At 42.2% G+C, this 21,272-nt stretch overlaps 1 protein-coding gene across 2 annotated transcripts in view; it reads left to right on the top strand.

Moving 5' to 3' along the window:
• LOC100712642 (cytidine monophosphate-N-acetylneuraminic acid hydroxylase) overlaps positions 1-21,272 on the top strand; it is a 378,296-nt gene that overhangs the window by 153,962 nt on the left and 203,062 nt on the right. For both annotated transcript variants that reach the window (XM_063259971.1, XM_063259972.1), the window contains exon 3: positions 12,828-12,863. The gene's annotated coding sequence lies outside the window, so the exon portion shown is untranslated. The remainder of the gene's footprint in view (positions 1-12,827; positions 12,864-21,272) is intronic.

Here is a 21,272-nt window from a genome sequence, read left to right as displayed (position 1 = left end):
CCAGGTGTTCTCAGCTGTGGTCTTATCTTGCTTTTTTAGTATCTCTGGCCTCACAGGCCACTACAGGCCTCAGGCAGGACCAGTGATTCATAGAGGTCCACTTACTATGAATCAGCTCTTAGAAGTTCACTTATTATGAATCAGCTCCCGTCTCCAGGCAAGGGGCCTAGGTCTAGGACAGACTCACAGATAAACATAGAAAGCCAATTAGTAAAATTTAAATCCTGCTCACAGCTGCTTTGTAGTGCTCTCCAATACAAATGGACAGTGAAAGGGGAGGAGATGGGAGGGACTTAGCCAGGGCATTGTTTCAATGGTCCCTTCACCCCTGAGTGACAACCTGCAGAGGAGAATACCCTTTGGGGATAGAGACAGCTAACAGTGCAAAAGAAACTTCTGAGCCCTAGACGAAGAGATCTCAAGGATGTTTGGGATTTTCTACCTGGTCACCAAGGCAATTTCCCTCTCCAGCAGTACTGGCTGAGCTTTACTGAGACTCACTTAAGAAACACACATTAAAGCCTGTACTCACTGTCTAGCAATCACAAATTAAATGTTAGTAAAGGCACATTTATCTGTTTTTCCTCCCTGCATGTATGAGAATCAGACCTAGAAGAGGTAGGGGAGAGCAAGACGGGGTCTGTACTGAAAGTAGGAAAGTGAGAAAGAGTGATGTACTGGACTCTCTAGGCATAAATCCATGACTTCACCAAGCCGCACCAGAAGTACCACCCACCACCTGAGAAGTCACTTGTATCTGCGTGGCTCGGAACATGTTCCCAGTCACACAAAAGAAGGGAGCCACGGCTCTCAAGTGGACTGAGCTTGCGTTCTTTGATTCAGAAAGGGAGATAAAAGAGTAGCTTAGAAATTCTAGTTGCCAGGCATAGTGGCACACACCTATTATCTCAGCACTCAGGAGGCTGATGTAGGAGACGCTATGCCAGCCTGGGCTACATAGCGAAACCTCATCCCAGGAGGAAAAAAAAGCAAGGAAAAAAAATCCTTCCTTTAAACTGTGTTTTGGTCTGTGTGCTCCTTATGGAAATTGCTCCCTCTAGTGTCACCTAGAGGTTGGGTCTTTCCTCTGTATCTCAGGTTGAGTCTGCTGTACCCACTGGACAGGAGACTGTACTCAGGACAAAATGGACTGGCTGGGTCCTTATGTGTCCTCCTGGGCGAGCAAGATTCCTCCATCTCATCTGATCCAGAGACGGGATACGTGTACCTTATCTAAAATGACATTTCTATCTTTGGCATTTTTATGCAGAAGTGCTTGCTTTTCTATGGACTGGAGACCTTTCAGTTTCTGGAAAGCAGAGAAAGGCTGAAACCTTTTAGGCTCCCTCCTTCTCTAGTATTTAGGAGGAATATATCTCCAAAAAAACAAAGGGAAAGTGAAAAGTGGCAGAAAAAGGAATAAAAGATTGGCAAAAAAAGTTTTTCCTTGCCAGTACAGGGTCAAACTGGTAAAGCAAACTGAGGCAGGACAGGCTGGTCATTGCTCTGAGTGTACAGGGGGATCAGGCCAGACTATCCCAGCAAAACTAGTCCTCCCAGTCCTAAGAATGGTTGCCGGACAATTGCCTTTTAGCTGGCAGTTGGAGTCCGTGATTAATAGGCATGATATTTCCTGGATATAAAATAGATTTCATAAAAAGACCCCATTTCTCAGCGTTTTACAAGTTCATGTTTGGGTTAGTACCGTAGTCCACTAGGGGGCGGACTAACACAACTTTTTGGTTGCAATACCAAACCAACAGCAGCCCAGGTTGGCTCAGAGGAAGCTGAATGTTTTGAAAGCTAGAGTTCCTATAGGCCACCCCGTACAAGGCCAGCCTAGAGGGTTGGCCCTAGCCAACCTGTGACTAAAGGCCCCAGTGCTATTCACTTAGGTACCAAAATGTCTTCTTTAGCAGGCGTCCGGTCCCCATAGATGTCCTCTGCAGCCCAGTGCCCCACAAAGTCATAAAACTCAGTCCACTAAAGAATTAGAGACAAATCATTTTTTTCCCCAATGCAACAGTTAATGTCATGTCTGGGGAGATCTGGGTACTGTGGCACGCTATGCCACACTGTAATGCCTGTGGGTGGGCAGCAAAGCACTGCTCTGCTGTTCACCCAGCTCCTAGCAGTCCTGAACCCAGTGCTGGCAAACAGTAAAGAAGCAGTTTAAAATAAAGGGACAGCCTGGCATGGTGGTGCACGCCTGTAATCCTAGCACTTAGGAGGCTGAGGCCGGAGGATCCTTACAAGTTCAAGAGCAGCCTGGGCTACAAACTGAGCTCAAGTCCAGCCTGAACTCCATAGCGAGACTGTCTCAAAAAGACAAAAATAAGTGAATAAAAATAAAATAAAAATTTAAAAAATAAAGTACAATTTATTTGAAGATGGGGAAGGAAGAAGCGAGAGATAACAGCTACTCAGATTTCAAAACCTAAAGGCCCGAGGATCCCATCTGTGGCTCCTTTTACTGAGATCCTTGTCCCATGCAGGCTCCTGGACTCTGACTGGCTACCTGGCTTATTTTCCATCCCAACCCTGAATTTCTTCTGGCTATGTGAACTTTTCCCTGTCCCGGAGGGTAAGATCTTGGATGGGGGCATTACGGGCAAGTAGTTTAGGTAAAAGGAAAGTTTACCATTCTTCCGTTAATCACACTAGGGGGACCTTCCTGAGTTCTTTGCCTTGCTGCAGAGGTCCAAACTGCTTTTTAAATTCTTAATAGAGCTTAATGAGACCGACATCCTGTCTTTGTCCTACCTACAATATATTATCCTGTCCGTAGGTTAACAACAGGTCACATTTCCGTCTTTTTTTTTTTAGAGCCTTGCATATGCTAGGCAAACAGTGCATCCTCTGTGCTTCACTGCAACCTCTCTCAAGTATTAACTTTAAGAATACTCACCCATTCCTAGTAACTACCATTAATTAAGGGTCTTTTTTTTTTTATCGGTACCAGGGATCAAACTCATGACTGCCTGCTTGCAAGGCAGGTTCTTATGCCGCTGAGCTAAATCCCCAGCCCCTAATTAAGGGTCTCTTAAGGAAGCAGTGCTGGATTGGGTAACGTGGAGCTTTCAGGTGCATGTGGTACAAACCATGCTGGAAAGCAATCTGAGTAGACTGCATTAGAAAGCATGGAGAGGGAAATGGCTATTAAACAATATTCCTTCAAAGTATTTACAAACGAGATTGTATGAGTTCTGAGTTTTACTTGAAAACTGTCCTGGGTGTTGGAGAGCCATAGTGAACAGGGGTATATATGAAACCAGGCTGGCCCTGTGTTGATTTTCACTGTAGCTCAGTAACATGTACATGGTAGTTCACTGTTTTTGCTTCTGTGTCTTTTGAAATTTTCCCAAACAATAAAAACAAAACAGAGGACTGGAAATATAGCTTAGCTACCCAAGCACCTGACTGGGAAGGAGGGCAAGGTCCCCAAAACCCAAAATTAGAGCAAATCCTTGACAAATATAATTAAGCAAGAAGTGATATAAAGGAAAGAAACCCCCAACTTACTAGATGGCTGGTACTGAAAGAGTTTTCGGGCACGGTTAGAAGACAGAATATAAAGTAAAGTGGCCTTTATTTTGAAGATGCGGAGAGAAACTCCATGACCTCTGGGGCCTGGCTTTTTCTGCTCTACACGTGGTGTAGGGGCATACATATAGCTTAGGTTTGGGGTGGTACCTAAGAGGTATTACTGATGCACAAGTAGCCCATTGGAATTCATTTTGTGCCACAGGTAAATTGCCTAGGGGCGGGGAAGATGACCTCAAGATAGAGCCCCTTGGTTCTGTTATGGCCTAGCTCTAACCAATGGGCCTCCTTCCTGTTCTGTATGCGCTGTTTTCAATAGGATTAAAATTCCATTTCCAGTAAGCACTTAAGTTCTGCTAGGATTATTTCCAAAAGACGAAAAATATTTCCAAAAGATGAGAAGTATAAAATAAAAAGCGGCCTTTATTCTGAGAACACGGAGAGAGATGACCGGCACCCCCACCGCTGGCGTCCGGCGATCTCTCCGGCAGACACTTGGCGTGGGGGCCTGTAAATAGCCTCAGTTTGGGGTGGAACCTAAGGTGGGCATTAAGGATGCACAGGTAGCCCATTGGTCCTAGGTTTGGCGCCATATGTAAATTTCCAGGGGCGGGAAGATGGCATCACAGGTAACTTCCTAAGGGCAGGGGAGATGGGGCTTCCTGCTTCCAGTTGTGGCTTTCCTGGCTACAGTGTCCTATCTGGGCCAAAACCCTTTCAAGTTCCAGCTTCTTGTAAATCCCGCCCCAACCCCCCTTCCGTATGTTTCTGCAAGGTGTGCTGTTTCGGGAAAATGTTAACTGCAGAGGAATGTACCAAGAATCCCAGATGTTAATAGGTCAACAGCTTTGAGGGTTTTTAGCTTTAAAAATCCCACCCTTAGTCTGTTGCACGCATGTGCGCAGTCTTCTACAGTGGCTACCGAAGGCTGCATCGCCAGGCCTGGAAATAAAGCCTTTGCTCCAATTTTCTTAATTTCTTGCTTCTTTGGATTTATTCTGGGGTCCGAGCTATCACAGTTTCCACCTCCCACCCTCCCACCGCTGCAGCATCCAGGGCAAAATCCTTTCAGGTACAAGTTCACATTCTCTAAAATCAAAGAATGAATCTTAGGTACAATGGAAATTAGCAGCAGACTATATTATTAAGAGAAAAAAAGCTTCATCTAAGAGGAAGACAGAAGAGGTCCCGAATGAGCTGCCAATGACTGTCTTTTCTAGGGACTTTTGTAGAGCAAAACCACAAGGTAAGGCAGGTTAAAAGTAGGGGAAAATGGGACCTCTGCTAGGCAGTCATGAGGTGGGACAGAACCATGGTCAACCACTGGAATTACTGTGTGATGGCCCAGGTAAAACTGATTAAATCGGAGTCAAATGGGCAGGCAAGTCATGTGGCAAACAGGCATCAATACAGAACAAGGTCTTTGCCTATAGGGGATTGGGTTAATGGCTCCTTCTGGCTTCCTCAAGGTGATTGATACCCATTTAGAATATCAATCCCTGATGTTTATTCTTAGGGTGGGTGTCATGGTTTATGTCTGTGTCCCCCAGGCCTCATAAGTTTGCATTGTACATTTGTGATGCTTCATTGTCTAGTGCTTGGATTGATGGTGTCAGTGGTCCACCCACATAGGGATGGAGCCAGGATGTGATGTAATGGCAGGAAGAAGGTGTGTTTTGCTCTTTGCTGGTTCCAGCTTGCTGTTTGCAGCCGCCATGAACGGCGGCCCAGCCATGCCTGTCTGCCTTGGAGCCAACTGAGTGTGGACTGAAACTTCCAAAAACTGTAAGAAATAAACCTTTCCTTTCTCAACTTGGGCTTCAGGTATTTTGTCTCAGCGACAAGTGAAAAGCAACTAACACAGAATTAGGTACCAGGAGTGGGGTCGTTTGCTGTGACTATACCTGACCATGTTTCTCGAGAGGCTTTGGAAATGGCTTGTGGACAGAGTTTGGAAAGGTTCGGACATATCACCTGGATGCGTAGAGCTGGAGAAGCTTAGGCTGTTCTGTAGAGGAGATTCTGGTCAGAGCTCAGAAGACCAGAGGGCTGATAAAAAGCCTCATGGTAAAGACCAGGCTTGGGAGGTTTCTACTGGGAAGAAGGACTGCATTGGTTGTTGGACTCCACATGACGTGTGTTATGCTTGGCAGAATGTTTGTCTGCATTTTGCTCCTGCCCAGAGACTTTGCCTGAGACTGAGACAAAGGGCAGTGGACTGATTAATCTTGAAAAAGAAATTAAAAAGTAATCAAACATTGAGGCTGTGGCATGGCTATTGTTGGTGGCTTTTAGCGAGCTTTATGTTTCAAATCAAGAGCAAAGAGCCCAGCAGGATAATTTACAACGCTGTGAGTTTGGCCAGAAGAAAAATTCCAGGAAGACTGTGGATTGTAAAGACAGAGTTGAGATTTTGATTGTTCATGGGAAACAGAGAGATAAGAAAGATGGCCCCAGGGCATCCCAAGTAGCGAGTCCCCACCCCTTGCAACCTCACGGCAAAACTGAAGGAATTTGTTCACAGGACAAGGCTGCAGAGCACTATGCTCCAGAATGGTGACAGAGGCCACACGAGGTTCCAGAATGGCAGCAATATAGAGAAGCTTTTTCTCATAATCAGGCAAACAGAGCCCTGCGATCCAGGCAACTGACCTCTACAGCCAAGAAAGAGAAAAGCCTGGCTACTGCTTCAGCTGGCAGCAGACCTTGGCGACATCCACAAGGTGCTGATTTTAGGTGCAAGGAAAATGCACGAATTCTGAGGGTAAGACAGCTTCCACCTCAATTGGAAAGGGCCTGGAGGCCAAGCAGTGTCCCCCTGAGAGGGCAGTTTGTGAAGATGTAAAGGTGAAGCTGAAGGTGCAGTGGAGACTCCAGAAGTTTGGAAAAGCCAGGAACGTGGGTGATCCAAGGAAAGCTGCAAAAAGTGAGCAGAGAGGATTTAAGAGAGAAACTGTGGGAGCTGATATCCCTGGAAGTGCCATGGGGGTGGAATCACCCAAGCCTTTTGGAGCTTGCAACCAGATTGCTTCAGATGCTGAGCATGGAACTCTAGGACTTAATGTTTGTCCTGCTGGATGTTGGACTTGCTTTGTTTCCAATGCTTTATATTCCCCTGTTTGTAACTTTTGGAATGGTAATGTTTATCTTGTGCCTTTGCATTTCAGAAATGTTTAACCTTGTTTCGTTTGTACAGGGGCTTACAGTTAAGATTTTACCATAGATCTTGGAGGAGACTTGGAACTTGCACTTTTCAGCAATGCTGAAGCTGTTAGGACTTTGGCAACTCTTGGAGGTGGACTAAATGTCTTTTGTATAAAGGATGTACGTGAGTCCTGGGGCCAGGGGTGGAATGTCATGGTTTATGTCTGTGTCCCCCAGGCCTCATAAGTTTGCATTGTGCATTTGTGATGCTTCATTGTCTAGTGCGTGGATTGATGGTGTCAGTGGTCCACCCACATAGGGATGGAGCCAGGATGTGATGTAATGGCAGGAAGAAGGTGTGTCTTGCTCTTTGCTGGTTCCGGCTTGCTGTTTGCAGCCACCATGAATGGCAGCCCAGCCATGCCTGTCTGCCTTGGAGCCAACTGAGTGTGGACTGAAACCTCCAAAAACTGTAAGAAATAAACCTTTCCTTTCCCAACTTGGACTTCAGGTATTTTGTCTCAGCGATGAGTAAAAAGCAACTAAGACAGTGAGGTTGCATTTATTTTGTCCTTTGTCTTGAGAACTGGCCCACAGCAGGAGGTGTTTGCCTTCCCCATAGTTGCAAGGCATCTGGTCTGCAGTGGCTCCTTTAAGATCCCAGCTGCCAGCAACAGAAACAAGCCAATCCAGTCATTCATGCAGTAAGTGCATTATCTGTGCCATAATCAGAACTCATAGTTATACACTGATTTTCTATTTTCATTTTCTGGTGTTGTTGTTGTTGTTTGTCTCACTACGCAATTTAGGTGGTTCTTAAATTCACTTTATGTAGCCCAGGCTGACCTTGAACTCATGGTGATCTTCTTGCCTCATCCTCCCTATTGCTGGGATTACAAGTATGTGCCACCAAGTCGGACTTGGTTTTCCATTTTCAAAATACTTGTGCACATCAGTGTACATACATTGCATTGTTTTGGTTCATAAAAGTAATTTCTTGTTTTAATGTTAATCACATCAGGATGTATTTTATAAAGAGATATACAATTGCCATCATGCTTCTAATTCCCTTTTAATACAAAGGCAAAATCTGCTACTAAATTGCTGGTGCTTCCAACCATAAATGACCTCTGACAAGTAAGGAATAAGGGTTTGGTATATCTGTGGTGCTTGGTGCTTGTTAGGTTGGAAAGTGTAGTTACTAGCTGGGCATGGCCGTGCCAACCTGTAATCCCAGCACTCTGGAGGCTGAAGCAGGGGGATCAAAAATTCCAAACCATCTTGGTCAATTTAATTAGATCCTGTCTCAAAATCAAAACTTAGTAAGGGGGCTGGGGATTTAGCTCAGCGACATAAGCACCTGCCTTGCAAGCAGCCGGTCATGAGTTTGATCCCTGGTACCAATAAAAAAAAAAACTTAGTAAGGGCTGAAGATGTTGCTCAGTTGTAGAACACTGGCCCAGCAAGCATGAGATGGTGGGTTCAATACCCAGTACTACTGAAAGAAAGAGAAAAGTAGGGGGGGAAGAAGGAATAAATTACTATAGCTAGTATGAGGAAATAAATTCAGATTTGTGTATTGACTTGCACAAATCCATACACCTCTTAAGAATTAAAGATTGAATTTGGAGAATGAGAAATCCAGGTCAAGGTTCATTTAGTACAGTTTGCGCAACATTAACAGATGAATAAGCTGGTGGAGTCCTGGATTGTGTTGCAACCATTCTAGAGCCAGCCATAGAGGAAGTGGTGAGTTAACTGACAGTAGCCAAAAAAAAAGGATGGAAGACAAGATTGGCATGATGACACATGCCTACTTAGGAGGCTGAGGCAAGAGGTTTGCAAGTTTCAGGCAGACTAGGCAATGTAGTAAGACACTATCTCAAAAAACAAAAGAAAAGCAAAACAAAACAAAACTTGGTATTTCTCACCAGTAGAGACCTTACCCAGCAGGCATAAAGACCAGGGCTCAAACCCAGCACAGAAAAAAAAAAAAAAGCAATAAATTCCCTGTGAGAAATTAAAGAGGGAATATCACTACAAAGATGAAAAGAATAACTTTATGTTGAAAAATTTGATAGTTAAAATTTTTTTTGATAATTTAGATGGACTATACAATACTTCCAAAAAACAAAAATTTTCAAAGGTGACTCAAGGCGAAATAGAAGTTAAGTGTGGTGGCTTTGACCTATAACCCTGGCATGGTGGGAGGTTGAGGCAGGAGGATCATAACTTCAAGCCCAGCCTGGGCAATTTAGTGCCTTAGTGAGGCCATGTTTCCTCCCCCCCCCCCCAAAATTAAAAAGTGTTGGAAATACAGCTCAGGGGCAAGGCCTTGGATTCAATCCCCAGCTCAAGAAGGAGGAGAACAAGACAAAGGAGCAGAAAAAAAGAGGGGCTGAGGTTTAGCTCAGTGGCACAGCACTTGCCTGGCAAATGCAAGGTCATCAGTTCATCCCCAGTACAAAAAAAATAAAAAATAATAAATAATAAAAAAAATTCAACATGGTAAAGATGTCAATTCTCAAATTTAATTAAGAACATTTATGAAATTCCAATAATAATATAAGTAATGCTTTCTGTAGAAATTAACCAATCTAAAATTCATATGGAAATCCAAAGGAACAAAGATAACCAAAGTAATTTTGAAAAAGAAGCAAGTTGTGGAATTTATAGTAACTAAATTTGAGACTTACCATAAAACTATTATAGTTAAGAATCAATTTACAGATCATGGAGCACAATGGGAAATGCAGAAGTAGTCTTTTATTTTTGATAAGATTCAAAGTAATTTACTAGGAAACAGTAGTCTCTTCCACAAGTGGTGCTGGACTACGGTCATGTCTGGCTTGTACACATGCTTTAGCTAAGTTAACGACAAATGAATGAAAAACAAAACATAAAACTAAAGTCATAAAACTTTTAGATAGCAGCATGGTAGGAAATCTTCATGGAGTGGGAGTAGGCAAATTTTTTTTCAGATAGTATACATAAACTAGAAGTCATAGGAGAAAAAAATTGATAAATTGAGCCTAGTCAAGATAAAAAGGCTGGGGATATAGCTCAGGGGCAAAGTGCCTGCCTGGCAAGCGCAAGGTCATGAGTTTGATCCTCAGTACCAAAAATAAATAAATAAGTAAATAAAACGACTACTTCTCCTTGAAGGATACTTTTAAGAAAATGATAAGAAGGAAAAAACATTTTTTGTACATATATCTGACAAAGGGAAATATGTGAAATCTACAAAGTCCCCTTGTAACTTGGTAAAATGGGCAATACATATTTCCTACAAAAAATATATAGATGAACATATGAGAAAGAGTGTGGTGCCATGAACCATCATGGATACACTAACTAAAATCATCCTGAGGTACCACCACATCCATTAGAATGATTACAATTAAAAAGGCCAATAATACTAAGTGTTGGTAAAGAAATGCAGTTAACAGGAGGCCTCACACAATTGATAGGAATGTAAAATGATACTGTTGCTTTGGAAATACGAACGATATTCCTAAAATAAATGTTTTATTGTCTGTGGATTTTACTACAGAAGGTTGATGAAATATTTATACTACCAGAGAAAAACAATCCTGTATCCATGAAAACTAAAGAGTTCATGGAGATTTTATTTTTATAAGTCAGATAATAATCAGAATTTTATAATATATAATCAACAATTTCATTTCTGAAAGCACCTGGAAAGGATCTGCTTTCAAGCTTATTCAGGATTCGGACAGAATTCAGTTACATCTAGCCATGGATCCGCTCCTCTGGCAGCCAGCCAGGGCTTGTCATCATCCAGGGCCGGAGCTCCATGGTGAGAGCCCGCTCACGTTCCTTGGCTCGTGAGCCTGCCCCTTCCAAAGTAAGCACAGACAGAAGGTCTTTTGCATAAAGTCTCTCCCATGTTTTAACTCTTTTTTTTACTAGGGAAAGACCATCCATTTTAAAGGCTCTGCTTACTAGGCCAGAATCAGGAAATACTACAGCTCCTCCATTTCTCCCACCCTTTCTATCTCTCTCTCTTCCTTCATTCTCCCTTTCATTTATTCTGTGCTCCCTGCTTCTTTCCTTTGTTCCTCTCATCCTTTTTTCTTTCTTCCTCTCTTTGTCTAATTTTCATTTTATGTATTTATTTATTGGTACCTGGGATCATGCTTGCTAGTCAGGCACTTATTCCACTGAGCTAAATCCCCAGCCCTCTATTTTTTTTTTATCTTTCTTCCTTTCCTTTTTCCTTCTTGTTTTTTTTTCTCACTTCCTTCCTTTTTCCTCATTGCTTTCCTCCTCCCTTCTTCCCCTTTTCCTTTTTTTTTTTTTTTTTTTGGTAAGTAATTGTTTAAAATTACGGACTGACAAGACAGATAACAAATTGCACAACTTTGGGCTGCAGCTTTTGCTGAGCGGAACAAGTGCCACCTTAGCAAGCACGAGGTTGTAAGTTCAATCCCCGGAACCAAAAAAGGGAAAAAAGTAAAATTGCACAACCATGTGGGGTACGGTGGGATATTTCTGTACATTTTTATATTGTATGTTGATCAACTCAGAATACTTAGGTCATCTATCAACTCAAACATCACTTGTGATGAAATAGAGTATCTCTTAAAGTCAACTGTGGGTGTATAATGAACTAATTATAGAAGAATTTGTCCTATTGGATCCTTACACACACTAGGGAAGGGAATTAATATACAAAGGCTTCTGCTACTCCTAGCAGGGTTCTGGGATACTGTGGACTTCTAGAGATATTTTCTAGGTACTTATTATCCTGTACAAGGAATTGGAATTTTTTGTTTGTTTCTGTGAAATTTTTGTTGTTGTTGTTTTGAGACAGAGTCTCACTGTGCAGTTCAGGCTGGCTTTGAACTCCCAATGATCCTCCTGCCTCAGCCTCCTGACTGTTGGGACTATAGGCCTGTGCCACTGCAGCTGACTTCCTGAACAAAAATTGGACAATAAATGCACAGCATGTAGTGAGGTTTTATATTTATTAAAGATAAGAAAAGAAATACAAACTGCAGAGTCACAGTGGGCCACCATGAAAGGAAGAGCACCCATGAGGTTAATGGCTACTGTCTTGGTTACTTTTCTTTCATTGCTGAGACAAAATACTGGATGTCCAAGTTAGAGAAAGAAAGATTTACTCAATTTAGTTTTTGAAGGTTTCAGTCCATACTCAGCTGGCTCCAAGGCAGGATGGCATGAGTGGCTAAGGGGCAGCCATGCATAGTGGCCACAAGCAACAAGAGATAAAAGGGCAAACAGAGAAAAAGCACGCCTCCTTCCCTCCCTTATAGCGTGTACTGGTTCCTCACCCCTGGGCAGGTGCAGCACTCACACCACTAACCCCAGCACTAGATAATTGGTCAATCACAAGTGGTAAAATCAGTTGTCTCCCTAACTGTATGAGGCTTTGGAGGCACACTTAAACAGGCCATAACAGATGTCATCTTTTGTAGTTCCCTGTTTCTCAGGCTGGCATCAGATCTAGGCTTTCCTGCTTGATCACATGCTACAGAACTGAAGACAGCATTTTCTGATTGGCCCCAGGTACAGGGCTTGAGCACACGTGTCCTGGATCTCTGTAATTGATGGGCTATGCCCACTTGCTCAGCTGGCTGTTTGTGCCCTAATCTCCTGCCTCACCACCACAATAAGATTAGCATAAAACTTAAAGAAAAATGTTAAAGAAATTTCAGCAAACTATTATGTTGCAGGTGTTGAATGACCAGCTATAATTGCTTTTGTTCTGTTTTATTTTACTAAATTTTGGGGGAGGGAATATATTGTGTACTTTATCTTATTGGTAAATCACAAAAAGTAAGGATATTTTATTAGTGAATATTACTGCCAGGTTTGTTTGTTCTTTTTTTAATTTAAAAAAAAATTTATTTTTTATTGAGACAGAGTCTCACTGTGCAGTTCGGGTAATGTTGAGCTCGCTTCATGGCTCAGGCTGGTCTCAAACTCACAATGATCCTCTAGCCTCAGCCTCCGGAGTGCTGGGATTACAGGCTTGTGCCAGCATGCTCGGCAACTATTAGTTTTTATTAGTGAATGTACTTGTTTTTCATGCGTCTTTCTGATGAGGTTCAATATGCTCAGGATTAACCTTTATATTTGCTTATCTCTTCTAGAACCTGATAACGGGAGCAGTTCCAAGAAGGCTTAAGGTGAGAATAAGAAATAACCATCATGAGTGAGCCTTACCACTAACATAGACCACCACACTTGTGTCTTACCACAATGGCAGAGTGTATTGAACATCAGGAGATGCACAGGTTATTCGGTTTCACCTGATTTACCTCTCCTGGTACCTCCAGTTTCATTTGATAGTTGTGACCACAGTGACTGCGTGTTACTTGTTCCATTCTGATCTTAATTCCAATCTGTACTAATACCTATAGCTCTCAAGCCAGACACGGCAATTGCAAAATAGTATGTGGTTACAGAAAAATTAAGAAAGGATAAAGGACAGGCTATAAAGAGGTCAAAGCAAAGAACTGGCCTGAAGGCAGAATTAACTGTAGATGGTCAGAAAAGGGTAAACCCATACAGAACATCCAGGTGAAAGTGTCTGACAGCTTTGGAGACAGCATTAGCAGCAGGGCACCTGAAGGCTGCAGTATGGGGACAGCGTCCCAAGAGTGTTGCCTGGGGATCTGGAGATGTGCTCACCTGGCGTCCTGCTGCACCAGCAAACAGAAGCATCAAAATGACACCAAGGGTTGGAGACAATTTAGACTGACAGGCTCTGGTTGAGATCATTCCCAAAATACCAGGATCTGATCTCTGGTGTTCTAGGGCATGTATGGGCTAAGCGAGCAGGAAGTACAGAGAGCCAGAATGGCTTGTCACTTGGGGATTGGTTCTTGTCATATGCATCACAGTGACCAGCTATAAGTCACAGTGACCAGTTGTTTACTGGAGACAGAAGCAACTGGAACTGCAACAGAAACTATTACCTGGGCAACTGAGAAACTGCAGTCTACAGGTAGGAGGGGCAGGGCATTTCTGAGCTGAGGAACTTCAGATACTGTTTTACAGGGCAAGTTTGCTGGTTCAGTGACTGCAGGAAGAGAATATTCAGTGCGTGTCATTAAGATGTCCAGGAAGGGATTATTAGGTGGAGATTTTAGGGTACTCTCAAAGGTGGAGTCTTCAGAGAAATGAGATGCATGACTCTTTGGAATTGAAATATTTAAGTGCTTTGGTGGTGGAAACCTGTGGAATTTGATCTTGATCTTAGTTTGGTGAGTAGGGGCGGAAGGCCCATCCATGGCAAAATCATGACCTATTCACAGGGGAAAGCCTGATTTATAGGTGAAAGGTGTCATCAGTCTCTTCAGAGATGAAAGAAGACCCTTTGCAAGTAAACAGGGAATGGCTGAATTCATTGGCAGATAACACAGGAATTGCCCACGATTACTGTGTTCTGAGAAAAGAGAAAAATAAGTAAATAAATAAATGAAACAAACTGAGTTTGTATCCTGAAACTGTTACAGGCAGCTGAGTTAGTTAGAAATATTACAGGCAGTCAGACCAGTCAGGGCCCTCAAAGGAGCCAGAGCACAAGTTCAGATAACTTGCAGCGTTGGAAGAGACAATCACCACCTGCAGCGGGCCAGATCTCAAGATAAAAGGCAAAGCAAATACACCCACATCCTAAGGATCCACGTTGCAAATAGTTCTCTATCACCCTGAGGAAGTCAGGAGTCCCAGCCCTCTACAGGGAGAGTCATTGCTTTTGGCCCCCTTACTACATGACTCGCTCCCCTATTTGCTCCTAATTCAATCAATTTTACCTGAGCAGTTAATCCTATTGGTTGACCACAGCTTTGTCCCGCCTCATGGCCACCTTGCAAATTCCCATTTTTCCCCACCTTTGACCCATTTAACCTCATGATTTTACTCTATAAAAGTCCCTGAAAAAGACAGAGTCCTTGGCAACCTGCTGGGGACCCTTTCTGTCTCTGACAGAAGCTTTCTATCTCTCAATAAATATATTCTACTCTTAATCTCCATTGTTTCTAAAATTCATTCTTCAGTTTTAGAGAACACGAACTGGACATAGTAGGTTGAGAGTTTCATTCCCCTATATCACAACTATACTATTTTTAAAAATTATGTTTCCTTGTCTCTTTCAGCCTACTTCATTTCTCCTATCCTACCTCAGCCCATAAGAATAAATGGCAACCCTGTGGCTTGCTTACAGTCTTAGGCATCTTTCCTGTGGGACAGGGGGTGGTGAGAGGGGCAGGAATGAGACAGGCTCTCATGATGAGGAGGCCAGCCTGAATTCACTATGTAGCCCAAGCTGATTGTGAATTTGAGATACTTCTACCGCAGCATATCACTTGGCCCATCAAGACATGGCCCATCATGCTTGGTTTGGATGTCTTTCCTCTTATGTGTCTTGGGCTAGATGGTTCTATCATTTGCCTGTGTGTTATGTTTGATAAGCTCATGTGCCTGATGTCTCCAATAATGGTTAGACGTGGCCATGTGTCTATGTGCGTCTGATTTAGTTTGACCAATTCACAGATGGTAATTTTTAATTCGATGAAGAAGTCATTTATCAGTCTGTATCTTATGCTGGAGAGATAGCAGACGATAAACTTTTCATGGCCTGTTCTTACCCTACAGTGTGTACTTCTTTTCTTACCTTTAATACAAACCTAAGATGTTGCTACATTTTGTATATGTCCTTGTCCAACTCTTTATTCAGGACATTGAGAACCTATTTATGTCCTTGTCCAACTCTTTATTCAGGACATTGAGAACCTAGAAAAAATTTCTAGAAGGAACCCACAATGCCCCAGAACCCTAGTAACAATCCCATCCCAGCACTTACACCCAAATGGAGCAATTTGGGGAAAAGCTGCAGCCAGGAAGCTGGTAACCTGCACAATAAGTTAACCGAAGAGGGCAACAGCAGTTTATGAGCTCTTAATAAAATCTGTAAGTTAAAAAGTCTAGGTGCATGAGAAGTTTAAACATCAAAGCTGACCTTTTATGATTCTGAGCTGTTGGCATCTATCATCAGAATTGTTTTAATCTATTTCCCTGTTACACAATTTTATCACATGAATTCTCATGAAAATGAAATTATTGTTGCTCAGTTGTTATCGGTTCAGGCTGCGGATCTCTCCAAACAGAGAAGCTTTCTTGTGAGCCAGCTGCTCTATTATGTGTGTGTAAAACACACATACTAGAGAGAAGTGTGTGGAAAGTTCTGGATTGCAGATGGAATCAGTTTGGCTCTTCAGCCAAATTCTTGAGATTGTACTGAAATCATTTATACCCTGAAGCACCATAATTATTCCCATATGGATGAATTCATTGTATGTCTAGAGTAGCTCCTGAAAATATTTGGACCCTATTTAGCTGTTCAAGCAATTCTTAAAAAGCATAAGACAGATTCCTCGTCCTCCTTCCCACTCTCAATCCCAATTCTGTCTCCTAACTTTCTCCTAAATCTTTGCTAGGTCATCTGACTCTAAAGCTTCCTGATTTTGAATTCTCATTCACTTTAACAAACTGAGGCATTTTGGAGAGCTGGTTCTTGAAACTGCTCTCTGTTTTGTCCAAGGAAAAATAAATTTAAATCAATGTAACTGTTTTTAGCCCTGTTATTCCCTTAGTTATATAGGCTAGGAACCCCACTTGCAAGTCAACTACTCTGATAGATAACTGCGAAGAATTCACAATTACTTTGAGTTAATTTAACTAGAGAAGTACCATATAACTGAATCTAAAAAGGACCATGAGAAAAAATGGTAATTTAAAAATCTGTCAGATTTCTTGCTTTTCTTTCAAATAGTTATGTAAAGTTTGCATCCTACCTTTCCTTTTCTTTTAGTCAGTTAGATTTTCTTTTTGCTTTGTGGGCAATGCTTTTATTGCTGTGTGAAGCAAAGCTTTTATCTGCTATCTAGCTTTATCCCTCTTTTGTAAAACTGACATTTTGTGAAATGGCACAAAAACAATATTAACCATACCAAGTAAGAGCTGTTAACATTTATGAGCCAGCGCTTCAGCCAGCACTTTAAATGTCTTATCTTGCTTAATTCTCAAGGCGACCATTCGGGGAGCTGATTTTTTATCATCATTATTCAAATAGGGAAGCTTTGCCTAGAGAGGTGCAATAACTGTCCCTGGGTCACAGATCCACACTACATTGTAGTTCTGATTACAGACTTAGTTGAAGAGGCCGCGCTTCCAATTGTTTCTAAATCCAAAATGATTTAAAACAAGACTACTACTGCCATCTTCTGGTGGCAGGTGGAACTTCACGGTTGCTCAAGGAAGAGGCTGTGCAAACAAGTTAAAAGGTTGCAACCAGAGTTTTATTTCGCAAAGGCTGCTGTCTTCTATCATAAGTGTTTGTTTGTTTATTTATTCATCTTCATGGTGCTGGTGATAAAATACTGGACCTTGAGCATGCTAAGCAAGCACTGTGCCACTAAGCTTCATCCTGTCCCTAATGCTAGTCTTACAGAACAGTGCCTGTCACATTGAAAGTATGCAGCATTTGGGAATTAACAAATGGAGATCGAAACAAGGTATCACTCCTGAGCTCAAGTAATCCTCCTGCCTTAACCGCCTGAGTTGCTGAACCCACAGGCATAGGAAAAGGCATCTTCTAGACAGGGAAAAAAATAGGTTTTATTAAAAATTAATAGGGAATCTTACTAAAAACAGCTTTTGTATCTACAGTTAGAGCCATTAGAAAGACAAAGGGGACAGAAACTAGACTCAGAGAGGTGCCAGGTAATGCAATTACCATAAGAGTTTATCAGAGATAGTGAACAACGTGCAAAGACGTCAGAAACTTATATAAAAGACCAAAGAAACAAGTGCACCTCTGATATAGTGCAAATAATATGTAAAACACACATACACACCTATATATATGCACATGCATGTATATACTCACTTTAGCATCACTGTATTATTATATCAGATACACATATGAGCTTTACTTAATCATTAACTCTTTTTTTTTCTGTCTTTTTCATTTTTATCGGTACCGGGGATCGAACTCACGACTGCCTGCTTGCAAGGCAGGTACTTATGCCGTTGAGCTAAATCCCCAGCCCCTATCATTAACTCTTTACTTAATTACTAACGCTAAGCTACCTTTCTATAACACTCTCCCTACGTTTGTCTATCACAAAAGGACAAGAAATCAAATGGCCAAGAAGAATGGGGCTCAAGTTAAGATCAAAGACAGCCAGAGAGCCAACCAGAAGTGATGACTTCCAGGTGCCCACAAGGGCTGAGAAGAATCACTAATCCTAAATAAAAGGAGCCAGGGACAAGAGCTGGGGAAGTACTTGCTTTCTGAAGACCTCTACTGTTCCAGAGTAGCTGTCTTGTTGCAGAACTGGTGTCTAGCCTAAAGGAAGATGCTCCATAACAAGGAGCAGGAAGACACACATTTATTATACCAGGAGGCTGGTGGGAATCAGTTCCAAATCACCAGGGCTAAGTCATTTTCAAGTCTGGGTTATACAGGTTTGCAAGCAGGAAGTACAAAAGCGTGACAGCATGGTTAACTTTCATTGGGTTGGGTTAGTCATCATCTGTTACTGGGTGGAGTGTCCTCGAAATATTTTAGAAAAACAGGAATATTTTTAGGTGGCAAAATACAGACAGTACAGCAGGACATGGTCAGGTTGACCTCGGTCAGGCTATTTATGGAAAAGCAGCTGGACGCAGCCAGTCAAGGCTGCCTGGGTTTAGTAGTCAAGCTACGTGGTGAGCAGGATGAGCCTGTCTTGTCCCAATATACATCAGGCTGCTAGTTGGCTTTAAAATTTCAAAATTTGTGTCACTGTCTATCTTCTCCTTTCCCAAATAAACTGTCTTTCTAAGTTTTAAATCCTGCTTATTTAATTCATTACTGGCGCTGTGTTTATGATCCTGGTAGCTGCGGTTCCAGCCGAGGAGCAGCGGGTACATCCCAGCAGGACACTACACGTGCATGCACCACTGCGGGCAGCTCAGAAAAATTTATACTGGTAAAAGTTCTCCAGCTGTCCCAGCAGAGTGCAAAGGCAGCCTCCAAACAAAGCAACAATACTGTATCTTTTACCTGATCAATTCATTATCCGCTGCCTCTGCACTTCTGTGCAGACTTCAACCTGGGTTACAATTTAGTGTCTCCTTAATCACTGACATACCACAGGGGCCCGCAAGGATCCTAGTTTCAGAGTCAAAAAAGATGTGAGAAGTCCTGCCTAGTGTTTCCCAAGCCCTGTTTCAAAAGCTGGTGATAAAAAATCCGTGCATCTAAATAAATTGCACTAGAAATTTCTGAGAGGAGAAATATACACAAATATAGTTTTTAAAAGTTAATTTTGTTTTATTTTGGCTTTTTGTGATGGGGTCTTTACTTTGTATTCCAGGCTAGCCTTGAACTCTTAGTGATCCCTCCACAGTGCTAGGATTACGGGTGTGCAGCATCACCCCCAGCCTAGATACAGACAATCGTGCTCACCAGCTAAGCCCACCATGACAAAATGCTATGGGCTGGGGAGCTTAAGCCACAGAAATTTTTCTTACAGCTCTGGAAGCTCCAGTCCCAGTAACAAGGTGGCCACAGTTGGATTTCCAGAGAAGGCTCTTTCTGCTTATACCAGCTGCTGACTCCCGCTATCTTCACAGGACCTTACAGGGCCTCTTTTCCTTGGTGGGGAAAGGATAGTGAATGCTTTTTTTTTGTACCAGTGATTGAACTCACAACCTCGTGCTCATCAGGCAGGTGCTTACACCACTTAACCAAATCTCTGGCTCTGTGACAGAATTCTTTTTTTTTTTTTTTTTTTTTGTCTTTATCGGTACCGGGGATTGAACTCACGACTGCCTGCTTCCAAGGCAGGCGCTTATGCCTCTGAGCTAAATCCCCAGCCCCTGTGACAGAATTCTTATAATGGATTTAATCTTGTTAGATCGGATTCCCAGTTTTATGACTTCATTTTATCTTCATTACTTCTTTTGATGCCCCAACCGCAAATCCAGCACACCAGCAGTTAGAGCTCAACACAGGAATTTGAAGGGAATGTAGACATCCACTCCAGAGGAACAACGCTTCCTAACCTTAGTGGATCACAGAATCCCTCTTCATTAGCTCCCACTAGGGATGCTAGTTAGGATTGTGTGGCTCGATGGTTTCTGTTGCTGCTTATTTTGCTTATTTGAGGTCCTAAGGATTGAACCCAGGGTTGTGCACCAAGTTACAGCCCCAGCCCTTTTTAACTAACTTGCCCAGTCTCAGGGATGGGAGGGGAGGGGGGTGGGGAGGGCCTTGAATTTGTGATTCTCTTGCCTTAATCTCCCAAGGTGCTGGGCTTGTAGTTATAGACACCATCATGCCTGGCTCAAAGGATAAACTGACCCTAATTTGCTTGCTTTTAATATTGCTTTGGTTTGGCTAAACACGCGTCACACACACGAACACCTCTTTTGATTGCTTTGTTTTCAGGTCACATTTTTTTTGCTTCTTTGCATGCAAATTTTGATTATACGCTGGACATTGTGAAAGCTATATTAGCAGCTAATCTTTATTCCCATCCTTTGTTTTATTTTTTGTTTTCTGAGACAGGGACTGGCTACATCGTTCAAGCTGTTCTATAACTCAGTGTGAGCCCAGGCTGGCCTCCAACTGACAGTGATCCTTCTGTTTTTGCACAGAAGTTTCTGAACTGTTCACTGATGATACTAAGTAGTCACGTAGTATTTTAATATTTCTCTGCTTCTTTCACATGTGTACATTCATACTTTGTAATTGGTTTATGACTATCCTAGACACAAATTATTATTCTTGTTTTAATAAGGAAGTTGCAGTTGAGGTTCAATGAAGATATGCCCTGTCAAGGGGTAGTGACATTATAATTCATATCCCAGCATCTGTTTCCTAAACATCAAAGTCTTGTGCTTTTTCTTCTGGACTACTAACTGGTCTCAGTAGAAATAAAATTATTTTAAATTTGACTAAAGATTTCACCATCTAGATGCCTTTACATGAAGGTAGGTCACTTTTCATATCCATTTGTAGTTTCAGATAATCTCTGTCCTTTCCTTCATTATAAAAGTAAACTGAAATTCAGTATGCATCAAAATATCACACTATGAACTTTACCTCCATCCAATTACCTCACCCAAATAATATATGGGAAAGAAACTTCCACCCTGCTATGTGTCTGAAATGCTATGTTTGTGTTCTCTGGAAATTGAGTAATGAAATTATAGGAACAACAGAGTTAAGAGTAGAAAGAATTTGAGAGAAAGTTTCTGCTTAAAAAGGACCCAGGAGCCCAGAAAGTGGGTTTCCCTGCTTCTCATTTTCTTTCAGTATAAATTGCTACAGCGCATGTGTTTACAAACAGTTTTGCTCATCTTTGCACAAGTCTCTAGGGATAAAATCTCAGAAATCCTCTGGGTTTGGTGGTGCACCGCTGTCATCCAGCACTGTGGGAGACCAAGGCAGAAAGACTGCAAGTTGAAGGCCAGTCTGGGCAGTTTAGTGAGGCCTTGTATCAAAGCCAAACAATGAAAAGGACTGGTGATGTTCCCAG

This window comes from Cavia porcellus, unplaced genomic scaffold (genome assembly GCF_034190915.1).
Source record: "Cavia porcellus strain 051 isolate PalLab524CR breed Dunkin Hartley unplaced genomic scaffold, mCavPor4.1 scaffold_13, whole genome shotgun sequence".
NCBI lineage: Eukaryota > Metazoa > Chordata > Mammalia > Rodentia > Caviidae > Cavia > Cavia porcellus.
This window is presented reverse-complemented; position numbering and strand designations above follow the sequence as displayed.